Raw genomic sequence first — 11,918 nt, 5'->3', positions numbered from 1 at the left:
ACTTCTTATAGCACCTCACTGACGCCCTTCTCCTTGCCTCTATTATACCATCATAAAGTTCACTGCTAACCATATTATTCATCTTCTTTATCTCTTTCTCAAACTGTTTTATCTTCTCAGTTATATCCCTAAAATGTTGTTTATGTCATCTATCCAGTGCTATTGACAACGCTTTCATCTTGTCTAAAAACTATCTATTTCTTAATTTTCTCTACTCTTTCTTCACCATTCTCAAGAACCCTTCGTTTATTACTTTGTTCCTTGATTGTTGGTTCAATAAGGCTGCATTTGCAAAATAAATTAAATCTGAGACACAAAAATTAAGATATTGAAATTAAATTAAATTTTTGTATTATATTTAATTTAAGTGTGTATAATTGAGTTATGTCTTATATCTGTTTGGTTCAAGATAAATATAAAAATGAAATAAGAATATTTATTAAAATATATTTAGTTATTAATAAAAATATTATTAAAATTTCAGTTTTTATCATTAGAAATTTCAGTCCGTGTATCCTTAGTTCTTCACTTTTTGAAAATACTGAAGAAATCGAAATTTCGAAACTTAAATTTTAGTTTTAATCTCTCGCCACCAAATACACTATTAAATCTCAGTCTCTCAATTGCAAATTTAGTCTTTAAAAGTTAGTTTCCTAGTGTTTTTTTTAAAAAAAAAACTGTTATCTTTGGATTAAAAATAAATAATAATTGTGTTTTAAGTAAAATTATAAAGACAAATTCTGTGGTATCTATTAAAAAAATTTATTTTTATATTTTTTAATTTAAATATTAATTTTAATTTTTTTTTAGTAAATTAGACAAATATATATAGACACCATAGTATCCACCAATTATAAATTTCCAAAGAATCTATACGACACCTTATAAAATTACAAGATCCAAATACTCTTATGCACGTCGTGTGTAGTTTAGAAAATGGCAACATTACTCATTAATCATTTTTAGAAAAAAAGAAAAAAGTAAAAAACTTGAAAATGAATCTTATACCATTTATTAGATCAAGTAGAGTGGTACTTTCATATAAAGAAATGGTATAAAAAAATGAAATAAAATAAAAATAAGAAATAGTAATTTAAAGTTACTTTAGACAATATAATTTATTAAATTTAAATTAATATAACTTGATATAAATTAGTTTTCATATTATGATCAAGTAATAAAAAATAAAATTATTTATATCTAGTTATTAAAATATTTTTAAAAATATATTTTAGCATTATATTAAAATAATTTAAATTAGACTAACATGTGCTCTAAAAAAATACATATATATTAAGATTTTTTTTTTAAATATAAACTTTCATTAATAGAAAAAAAAAAGTACAGCTATCCATTACTACTAGGACCAGATGAAAAAAAATAGAGTCATAATCCAAACAAAGTCTTCAGGAAGTGAAGGTATAAGGGATAGCGTTTCTTAAATAAGAAAGAGATTAGAGAACAATATTATCAAAGTTGGGTATGAAGAGAGTTTGAAAGTTGTAACATTTCATCGTGGAGCTTGCGAACTGAAGAGAAAATTTCAGCAAGAAATCTCTGTTTGTACTCAAAAATCCATGAATTTCGTTCCTTCTACAAGAACCAGAGAAAATTAGCAAGAAATTGGGAATGAGTCTATTGGGTGGGGTTGGATTTGAGGACTTCCATTGATAATATCCACCATTGGGTAAAAGTACCAAAAGGGGAGGTTGCTAGCAGGTATGCTAGTGGACTTTGATTTCACACTTCTTTAGCATATTTGCATGTCATAAAGCAGTTGAGCACTGTTTCCTCTTCTTCTGAGCAGCACGGGCAGATTGCAGATGTTGATGGGAAGCAATGGTGAAGGAGGTGGCAGACTGGGAGACGTTGGTGAATGCTCTTTCATAGGAAAATCTTGATTTTGTGAGGGAGAGCCAGTTTCCACAGGACAATCCGTACATCCCTCTGTCTCATCAATTGGAAAAAAATCTCAATTGGATCGTGATTGAATTGGTATGCCCCGATTAGCCAGATGCAGTGTCATACTTTCCACCCTTGTTCAATACCCACTGAAGTTCATCGGCTCCAGTTTCAATTTTCAAAGTCAATATTTTGTTAGCAATATCTGCAGGAAAACTTTCATGGATCAATGTCTGATTCCATTGTTATTCTCTGTGAACATATCTTTAACCCAGAAAATAAGTTGTCTCTGGTTTAGGTGTTGCAGGCCGTGCATGATAGTGAACAGATACGGAAGAGGTAGTCAAGGATCTTTATAGATACGCAGCAGGAGGCCGAGTCAATCTGCCAAGTTATCCCTTCTTCAACTACAAAGTACCCCTCTAAAAGGCTTCTCCAACCTATGAAGGTGAGCTTTGTATCTCTGCCTTTAGTGCATCATAAGAGAATTAGGTTGTGTTAGGATCTTCCAAAATTGCTTTCCCAGTAAGGCTAGATTTTGTGCTTTAAGGCCTTTAAAATCCAGACCTCCTTCCCGCTTCGGTCTTGTCATCATATTCTAACTTATCCAAGCCATACATCTTTGACTCTCTTTTTGTCCCCACCAAAATTATGTGAGAATGCTGTGAATATTTAAGATTAGGCTATCTGAAAGTATGAAGCAGGATAAAGTATAAATTAAAATGGCTTCTCCCACCGCTTTTAGTAGGACTGATCTTCCCTCTGTCGAGAGGAGGCTGCGCTTCCACCCTTAAACCTTGTTACGGACTTTTTAAGATTATTGCTAATAATATTTTAGAATTTTTTAATAAATATAAAACAAATATATTAAAAACTCAAAAATTTTATATATTTTCTATAATAGGTTAATTTGTAACATGTAGTTTTACAAACAGTTCAATTTTTTTTTTTTTGTGTTTTGGGATTAACAAATCATGGGGCTTTTAGGCCTTCCCAATTTATACATGTTGTTGGGAAACCCAATAAAATTAGAACGTACTGGGAAGACCAAAACAAGTTGGATATCAAGTCTCTGTCCAATATATACACATATATCCCTTTCCAGAACCTTAAAAAAAAAAAAAAAACACGCATATCCCTACATAAAAATTACAAAACGAACACAAAAATAAATAAAAAGAGAAATGCATATATCCTCAGCTTGCGGCAGAAATCGATATATCATGCAGGAGAGATTGGACCCAAGAGCTTTAGGATTTAAAATTAAAATTGTTTTATAATTGGCAATTCATATCATCACTTTATTTTTTTATATAATCAATTTATGATAGTTACTTTATAATTTGATATTTTAATTGAAAAATACGCTGACAATATAAATTTTTATATAATAAAAGTAACAAAAAAATAAAATTATTATGTATACTATTTAATAATTAGATAAATTTACCAAATCATAAAAAAATGTTTATAAACCATTTTTCCAAAATTGTAAACTTTAAATTATAATTTATTTTAAATTTTTACCATATATGTTTGATTATAAGAAGGTTAAAATTATTTTAATAGTTTCTATAATTTTATCAAATTTTTAATTAGATTATTTTTAAAAAGTTGTAATTAGATATATATTAGATTAAAAAATCTGAGTAACTGTTCACTTTAAAAAAATACTATAACATTAGAACTTTTGCTTCTAGAGAATGTTATAATTTATCCTACAACAATGTAAAACGAATAATTTAAGAATAATTCTTTTTTCTTTTAACAAAAAATAATGAGTAATAATTTATTAAAATTATTTTATCTAATGCAAAGAGTTAATTACAAAGTTTAAAAGATAAAAATTAACTGAAAATTTTTGTAAAACGATCGAGTAATTAAATTCTATCAGAAACAACTTTTCCTTTATTTTTTTATGATATGTTTACTTGAATTGATTGTTTGGATAAAATTTTTGAGATAGAAATATAAAAATAGGAATTCAAAAAAACATAAAATAAATGAATTTTATCATCTCTCAAATTAAAAAAAAATTGTATCTCAATTTCTATATTTATAACTAAATAAATTTATATATCCATTATTATTAATGTATTTTGTAAAATAAAAATAAAATAAAATATTTAAATAAAGCTTTAAGAAGGTTGTTTGGGAAATTTTTCTTGTCGTGTGCAATGTGATTTGTTATAGGGTGTTTGTTATGATGTTAAAAATAGTGTCTAATTGTTTTAAAACTAAAAAATTAATATTTAATTTAAAATTTACTTAATAAATTTTAAATATTTAAAATTTATTATATAAATAAATTAAATAAAAATTAGGCACAAAATGATATGACCATTTTAGCATCGTTTTCATGGGAGATGTGCTCTGGCAAGTTTAAGAGCATACTTATCAAATTTTAAAATCATTTATGGACTATTTTATTAATAATAAAAGTAAGATATTATTTTGTTAGCGTTAGAATATTTTTGGTACTGATTTGATATTTATCGCAAAGATAAATTATAAATGTGACACTACAAAATTTACATAATTAAAAAAATAATTCCGGAATATATAAATTTTTGTTTTTTACATTATTTTTTAAATAATTATTTAAATATCTTAAAAGTTTAAATTCAATACACAAATAATTTACTAAATATAAAAATTATTTATCATTTATAAAAAGAATATTTTTTTTTTACTTTTAAAATATTTATAAAATTTATTTGTCAATTATATATATAATTTTGAAATATCATTCTATTATTGATTTATTTCTGCCCTTTAATTTGCACAGTTTACTATCTACCACGGGGCCTCTCTTCCATTTGTAATATTTCCGTGGCCGCCATTCAATTCCATATATTCCATAATATTCTCATAACACATCATTACAAGACGTTTAAGTATAACTTGTTCAAGACTTAATCACACGTGAAAGTGTATGAAAATATGAATTTGAATTTAACTTTTTTTTTTATATATTTTGTTGAGAATGCGGTGCGACAGAGAACATATTTGCTGTAGCCTGTAGGCGGTCAATGGACAAGCAAGCAATGAGTGAAAAAGAAGATGCAGATTTTACATTCTGTTGACCAATTAAGGTATGGATATAAAATTAAAGAATGCATTATTATTCTTCAAGTCCGTGGTCAACAGCATACAAAATGTGAATGAGGTAGTTGAGCTACATGCCACATATATGTAAACCATGATGCATACATGATGCCTGAATGAATGCCATTCCTTATGTAACTTGATTCTAAACCTCTAAAAATGACCAACATCAACATATTATATGCCACACAATAGATAAATAATTAAAAAATATATATAGATAAATAATAAAAATACTAAACAATATAAACAATAGATATATCGGATGTTTATTTTACTAAATGTACAGATAATTATTTTAATATAAAAATTTAAATAAATAATTTAAAAATATAATATATTTTTATTTAATTAATAATTATTCATATTATTTTAAAAAATTATTGATTATCCCTTAAAAAAGGTCATAAGCGAGCACATAAACATGGTATTGTTGGCTATTATTATTAGGATTCTCGAGGAATATAATCATAAAATACAATAAATCTGTACCATTGGGTTATGCCGTTTTAATTTGTTGGCCTAAATCATTTATTTCTCCACCAACCTAATAAGTAGAAGATACTAGGATTTTTTTTAAATAAATATTTTAATTATTTTATTTATTAAAATAAATATTTTAGACTTTAAATTTATGGTTTTAGGCCTTCTTATATATTTTGTTTACAATAAACAAAATATTTATACATGTATCTCGTTTACTCGAAATAGATAACAATTTTATTTAGCTATATCTCATTTACAAACAATATATATATTTTTTAAAAAAATACACATATATATTACAAGATACATTAATAATTATCTTATTTATATAATAAATAAGATATATGTATTATTATAAAAAAATTATAATTAAAATAATTCAAATTTTAAATACTTAAAAAGAGATATAAAAATTTTATTTAAATTTATTTTTAAATTTGTAACGAATACAAAGAATATTTTTCTTCTAATCCTTTTAATTTGTCATCTTTTTTATCACTTATTTAAATTTTTCATTTATGTTTTTCTTCATGATTCTTATCATTTAGATTTGAAACCGCCCACTATTCGATTACAGTAACTGCACGTTAAAAAAAATTAAAATATTAGATTAATGTAGAGACTCTTTGTCTCTTTTAGGTAACTGTTTTAAATTTTCGTATTCTCTTCTACTCTTGTTTTTCGCTCTTTCAAATCTTTTTCAGGGAATAGTGGATGATTTTAAATTTAATTAAATAATAAAAATAATTTAAAAAAAATAATGGTAGGATTTAAAATTTTGAATGGATGATAAAGAAGGAAGGTTGGTTGCTTAAATATTATAGAGAAGAAGGAGAGTTAGTTGACGCAAAACGTGATAAATTGAAAAAACATGAAAAACTACACATAGTGAGAGAGGATTTTGACCCAAATAAAACCAACACAATTTTTTATAACTGTTGCTATATTTGAAGTTTTTTTTTAATTTAACACGCAACTAAAACATTTGCTAATATTTTATTCGATTTAAATAGTAACAAAATTTATTAATTTTTATTTATTAAATTTATTCAAATTAAATTATTAATATTTTTATATTTATAAATATTCATAATAAATCGTTTATGTGCAAAGGAGATAAGTAATAGGATGTAAAAGCATAAATTGTATCCAAATTGGTAATAAAATAAAATATTTATTTTAAAAAAATTCATGCATACTATGTCTCAACCATATACATATCACATACAGATGAACCTGAGTTCAATCCAATTGCACATAACAAAAAAAGTCAAGTACGTAATTTCTTCTTATTTCCACCATCCACCACCAAACTAACTCACCTTTCTGAAGGTGCATCAGTAATTAGAGTGATTTAGATCAGCTACTTACAACTCGTTTTAGTGACATGACTCTGCTGCCTAAATTAATTATTACATAACTGCATCGGGGTTGGATGGCCACTATACTACTATACGTCTATACATAGGGTTCATACTTTTAATATCTCTTATCCATTTTGTGAATGATATTTCCCATTTTTTGTTATTATTTTAAATTTTAAATGATATACGTCGAATAATACATATGGAAAAGGAGAAAATCTCACATCTCCAATCTTTGTATTAATTGTCTATTCATTCTTACCACGTTATATAGGTATATATTATTAACACCATAAATTATAAAAAATCTTCATACAATAGTGTGGTTTTCCAGAAGTAGTTGAGCGACATCCATCCCTTTTTGAACTACTTTTATCAAAGTTAAATCATCGTTGTTTAATAAGCTAAATTATGTAATCTGATCGAATAGTAATAATTAGTAGCTTTGTTGCGGATGATATAAATTAATGAATATCTTCAATTCCTCATTCAGCACCATATGGTCAAATCCATCCTTATTTATTATACAGCGTGAATGCGTGTAGGCCTTGCTTGATTCCCACTTTCGGATATTATTATCAGTTGCTACAAACGCAATTTCTGCGTATACATAAATATATTGGTGGTTGATTTTAATGCATAAATAATATTTTTAATTTTGAATTATGTTAGTATACACTAAAATCAGCTATTAAAATCAGCTACAATATAAAATATATATAAAATATAAATACACATTAAAAATAAATTAAAATACACATATATTTATATACAAATACATTAATAACTGATTTTAGTGACTGATTTTAGTATATAAATAATATTTTTAACTTTTTTATATTTAAAAAAATTATTATTAGTTTTATTTTTGCATTGCATGATTGTAAAAATATAAATTATAAAATTTTCCCAATAAATATCAGCGAAAACAGGTAAGCATTTTTATACTGTAGCAAGCGAAAATGGGCTTCAATTTTCGGATTTGATGCCTGTGAAAATGGAAGTATTAGCATTCACAAAACTTGCTTATAAATACCTGAGCAACATAGCAAATTTAACATACATCTCTAATTCTCTATTTCGCATTCTTCATTTTTTTTTCTCTTAAATTTATCACAAAAGAGCTACTGAATGTATTAATGTTGTCGTTTATCTGAATACAATAATTAGATGTAACGATAATAGTGCATCTTTTGAATACAATAATATCACTGATTAAACTAAAAAGTTTAATCCTGGTGAACATGAATTTATTAGGAAAAAAACATATAAAAAAAATATAATATCAATTTTTATTTGTCGATAAAATCAAAGCGTGCGTTATAAATTGTTTTGGCTTAAAGATGACGAGCATGTTGTGCTATGTTCGACATGCATGAAAAGATTATAGTGCAAATAGTGATGGAGCTTTACATTGAAGTCGTGAACACTAGTAAAAAATTTTCTTTGTATTCAGGTATGTTGAGTTCTACAGCAAGATTGAGCCATAGTTGAGGAACCAACATGGTGGTTCGAGGAAAGTATCATTTGTACCAACGGATGCTGGGTTTTTAGAAGATTCAAAGACGGACGAAGATTGTGTTCAAATTGGTTCTGAAAACAATAGTGATGACGAGATGAAATCTGTTTTAGAAACACAAGATTCTCGATTTACACAATTACGATTTATCTTGCCAGTTGATAAAGAAAAAAAAGATAAACAAAAAGACAATAATTCAAAGTGAATAAAAAAAATATATTGAAATTGAAATAGAAAATACAAGGGATAAATTAAAAATTAAATACAAAAAAATCAGTTTAACTTTTATCCAATTTTTTGATGCAACAAAAAAAGGGACTGCTCAACTTAACTTGTCCACACCATAGTTTGGGAATTGAATCGAAGGGACTCACTCAACCTTCTACTTAATACCCTAATTTAACAAGAGAGAAACTCACACAACCTCACTTGTCCACACCATGGTTTCATCACGAAACCAAAAAGAATTTTTTCAAGCCTTTAAATCACTCAATATCATGACTACAATAGTTTAGGAGGTAGTTATCATCTCTTATTAGGTTAAAACAAAGAAAATCATAATCCTACAAATATAAAACCAAAATACATTAAATTAAATTGAATATTCTAAAAATAGAAACAAATAACTTTTAAATAATAGTTAAACTCTTAATATTACGAATATTTGAAGCACGTATCACCACCACTACTATCTCCTCTTCCCATTCGTTCACAAGTTCTAAGTCACTATTCTTTTAAAACTAATGTGATTAAGTGTGATTTACTTAAATGTGATTAAAAAATAATTGAATAGTTATGTACCTTAAAAAATTAATATTATTGAAGAATAAAATTAAACTTTATTTCTATGTATCGTTTTTGTCCCTAACGTGTTCGTCCTATTTAAGTCCCTACACTACACCAAATTAGATGAATAACTACACTTATTTTATGACCCTTATTTAAACAGTCGTTATTAAATAAAATTGTGACACTTATTTATATAATTTTTTTAGCGTCATTAAAATTTTAAGTGTCCCATTAATAAAAAACATATTATCAATCTATTCCTTTCCCTCTTTTTCTTTTCTTATTTTCTATTTCTGATAGCCATTTTTATTTTTCAAAATCCTAACTGATTCAATTGGTACCGTAGTAATTAGCGTTGAGATTAGAAGAGAAGAGATGAGAAGGTAACAACGGTGTTCGCGTTTTTTGTCATTTGTGCTCTTTGTGGTATAAATTTTTTGCGGTTCAGCTTTCTTCACCGTTCAGTACTACTATTGCAGAGATAAGATGAAAGATGGCGTTCGCAGATTTGAATATGAATCTCTAAGAAGTTAGCATTTGTTGTTCGCATCACATTTTGCAGTTTGCAGTTCGTGTGGTTCCTTATCTTTCCCTCTTTTGTGAGTGCAAATCTTAATCCCCTCTTTTTGGCCTTCATTTTTTCTCTTCCAACGACAATATTGAATAAAGGTAGTGAGTAATTGATTATTTTTCTTCTATTTTTCTCTCATACAATTTCTTTGTTGTTGTTTAGTGTTTGTTGTACTTAATTTGTTGCAATTATTTGTTGTTAGTGCTATATTTTGTTACAATTTATCATAATGATTATATCATCATATTTTTTGTTTTTTTGCTATTTTTTCTTGGTATTCTCTTATTTTCTTTTAATTTTATTAGAACTCAACATATTTGATGAAATGCTTTAACTAGATTTCAACTAGGTTAATGAAATTAAAGTTTCACAGTACTCATCACATTACATACCAATTTTAATGCAATTTTTAAGTTTTCTATCAAAAGGGTTGCAATTTGGTTTGATTGATGTAAGTGATGCTATGGCAATGAGGCCTGATGGACATCCTGGTAAATATGGCCATTTATATTACAACAATGTTAAGGTTACTAATTGTGCTCATTGGTGTTTGTCGGGTTCTATAACAGCTCAGATTACCCGCTAGCACGATACTGCCCGCTTTGGCACATAAGGCCTCACGATTTTGTCTTTGACGATAGGGATGATAGCCGAAACCCCCTCACTCACTCGTCAAAACGCGTCATGCTAGAGAGAGATATCCACACCCTTATAAGGCATGATTCGTTCCCCTCTCCAACCGACGTGGGATCTTACAATCCACCCCCCCTAAGGGAGCCCAGCACCCTCGCTGGCACATCGATCCGGACTCTGGCTCTGATACCATTTGTAACAGCTCAGACCACCAGTTAGCACAATATTGTTCGCTTTCAATTTCAGGGACTAATTTGGTGCATCAACAATGATGACATAATGGATGACACGTGGACGAATACTGTTGTGACACGTGGCACAAACGAACACATAGCCAAATAACATTGTGACACGTGGCACAACCATCTACATCAGCATGTCACGTGTTACTGGTCACCACATCATCATATCGTTACACGTGATCAAATCATGGAGTTACACGTGTCATTTATAGTCCACATTATCAAGTAATGTCATCACGTCATTAATGAAAAATAAGTCAGGGACTAATATAGTGCACTTTTTTCAATCTCAGGAACATAATTGGTGCAATTGGAATTTCAGGGACAATTTTAGTACACGGCGCCAATCTCAGGGACCATTTTAGGGTTTAGCTCTAGTTGTAGTCTCATCTTTATCTCATTTCTTTTTTCTAGTGTCATTTATATATATTATTATAGGATTAGTATTGGACTAGTCTAATTAGAGAATTATACTATAAAGAGGAGTATGATGTAATAATGTGAGATAGGCATGATATAATTGAAAACTCTATTTTTTCTCTTTGACCCTAATTTTAGGAATTTCTCTTTTATTCTCTCTGATTATCTCTAATTCTCTCTAGTTCTTGATACAAGTTCGTATCATATTAATACATTAAAATTAAGTATATCTAGATATAAATCGTACCTAAATTAATTATTTATATTAAGATTTAATAAATTTCTGAAACATTAGTTTGTCTAAATAAACAGCTATTTAAAATTAGAGAGTAATTATAAACAAATGTATTTTTGTCCATACACTAAAGTGCCATTAATTAAATATGAGCTTGGTATTGTTTCTAAATATTTTCAAAAGTTGTTTATTTTCTTAATTTTTTAAAGAGTGTTACCTTTAAAAAGTTGGAATAATTATATTTAAGTTTAATTTTGATAAAAAAATTATTATTTTTTAAAAATCTCTATGTTTAATTTTAAAATCAAAAGAAATACAAGAATATAAATACTTTTAACAAAAATATTATGTATATATTAAAAATCAATCACCAATAAATTATTATTTATTTGTATAAAAATATATATTATTTAATTTATTTTTAATAAATATTTTATATTTTAAAATTAATTTTTTAATAATAAATTTGAAATATCAACTAAAAACTTTCTACATTCCTCTAATACGAATTAAATTGTCCTAGCCCATGCTAAAAATGCACATCTAACACATTTTTTTGAAATCGAAGAACTAACTATTTAATTAGAGTTGTTACACATTTAAATATTTTTTATTTAAGTTTATTTAAGTAAGTCTAACACTAACAAAA

Source organism: Arachis hypogaea, chromosome 6 (genome assembly GCF_003086295.3).
Source record: "Arachis hypogaea cultivar Tifrunner chromosome 6, arahy.Tifrunner.gnm2.J5K5, whole genome shotgun sequence".
In the NCBI taxonomy this organism is placed as follows: domain Eukaryota; kingdom Viridiplantae; phylum Streptophyta; class Magnoliopsida; order Fabales; family Fabaceae; genus Arachis; species Arachis hypogaea.
The sequence above is the reverse complement of the archived record's forward strand: the minus strand, read 5'-3'. Positions refer to the sequence as shown.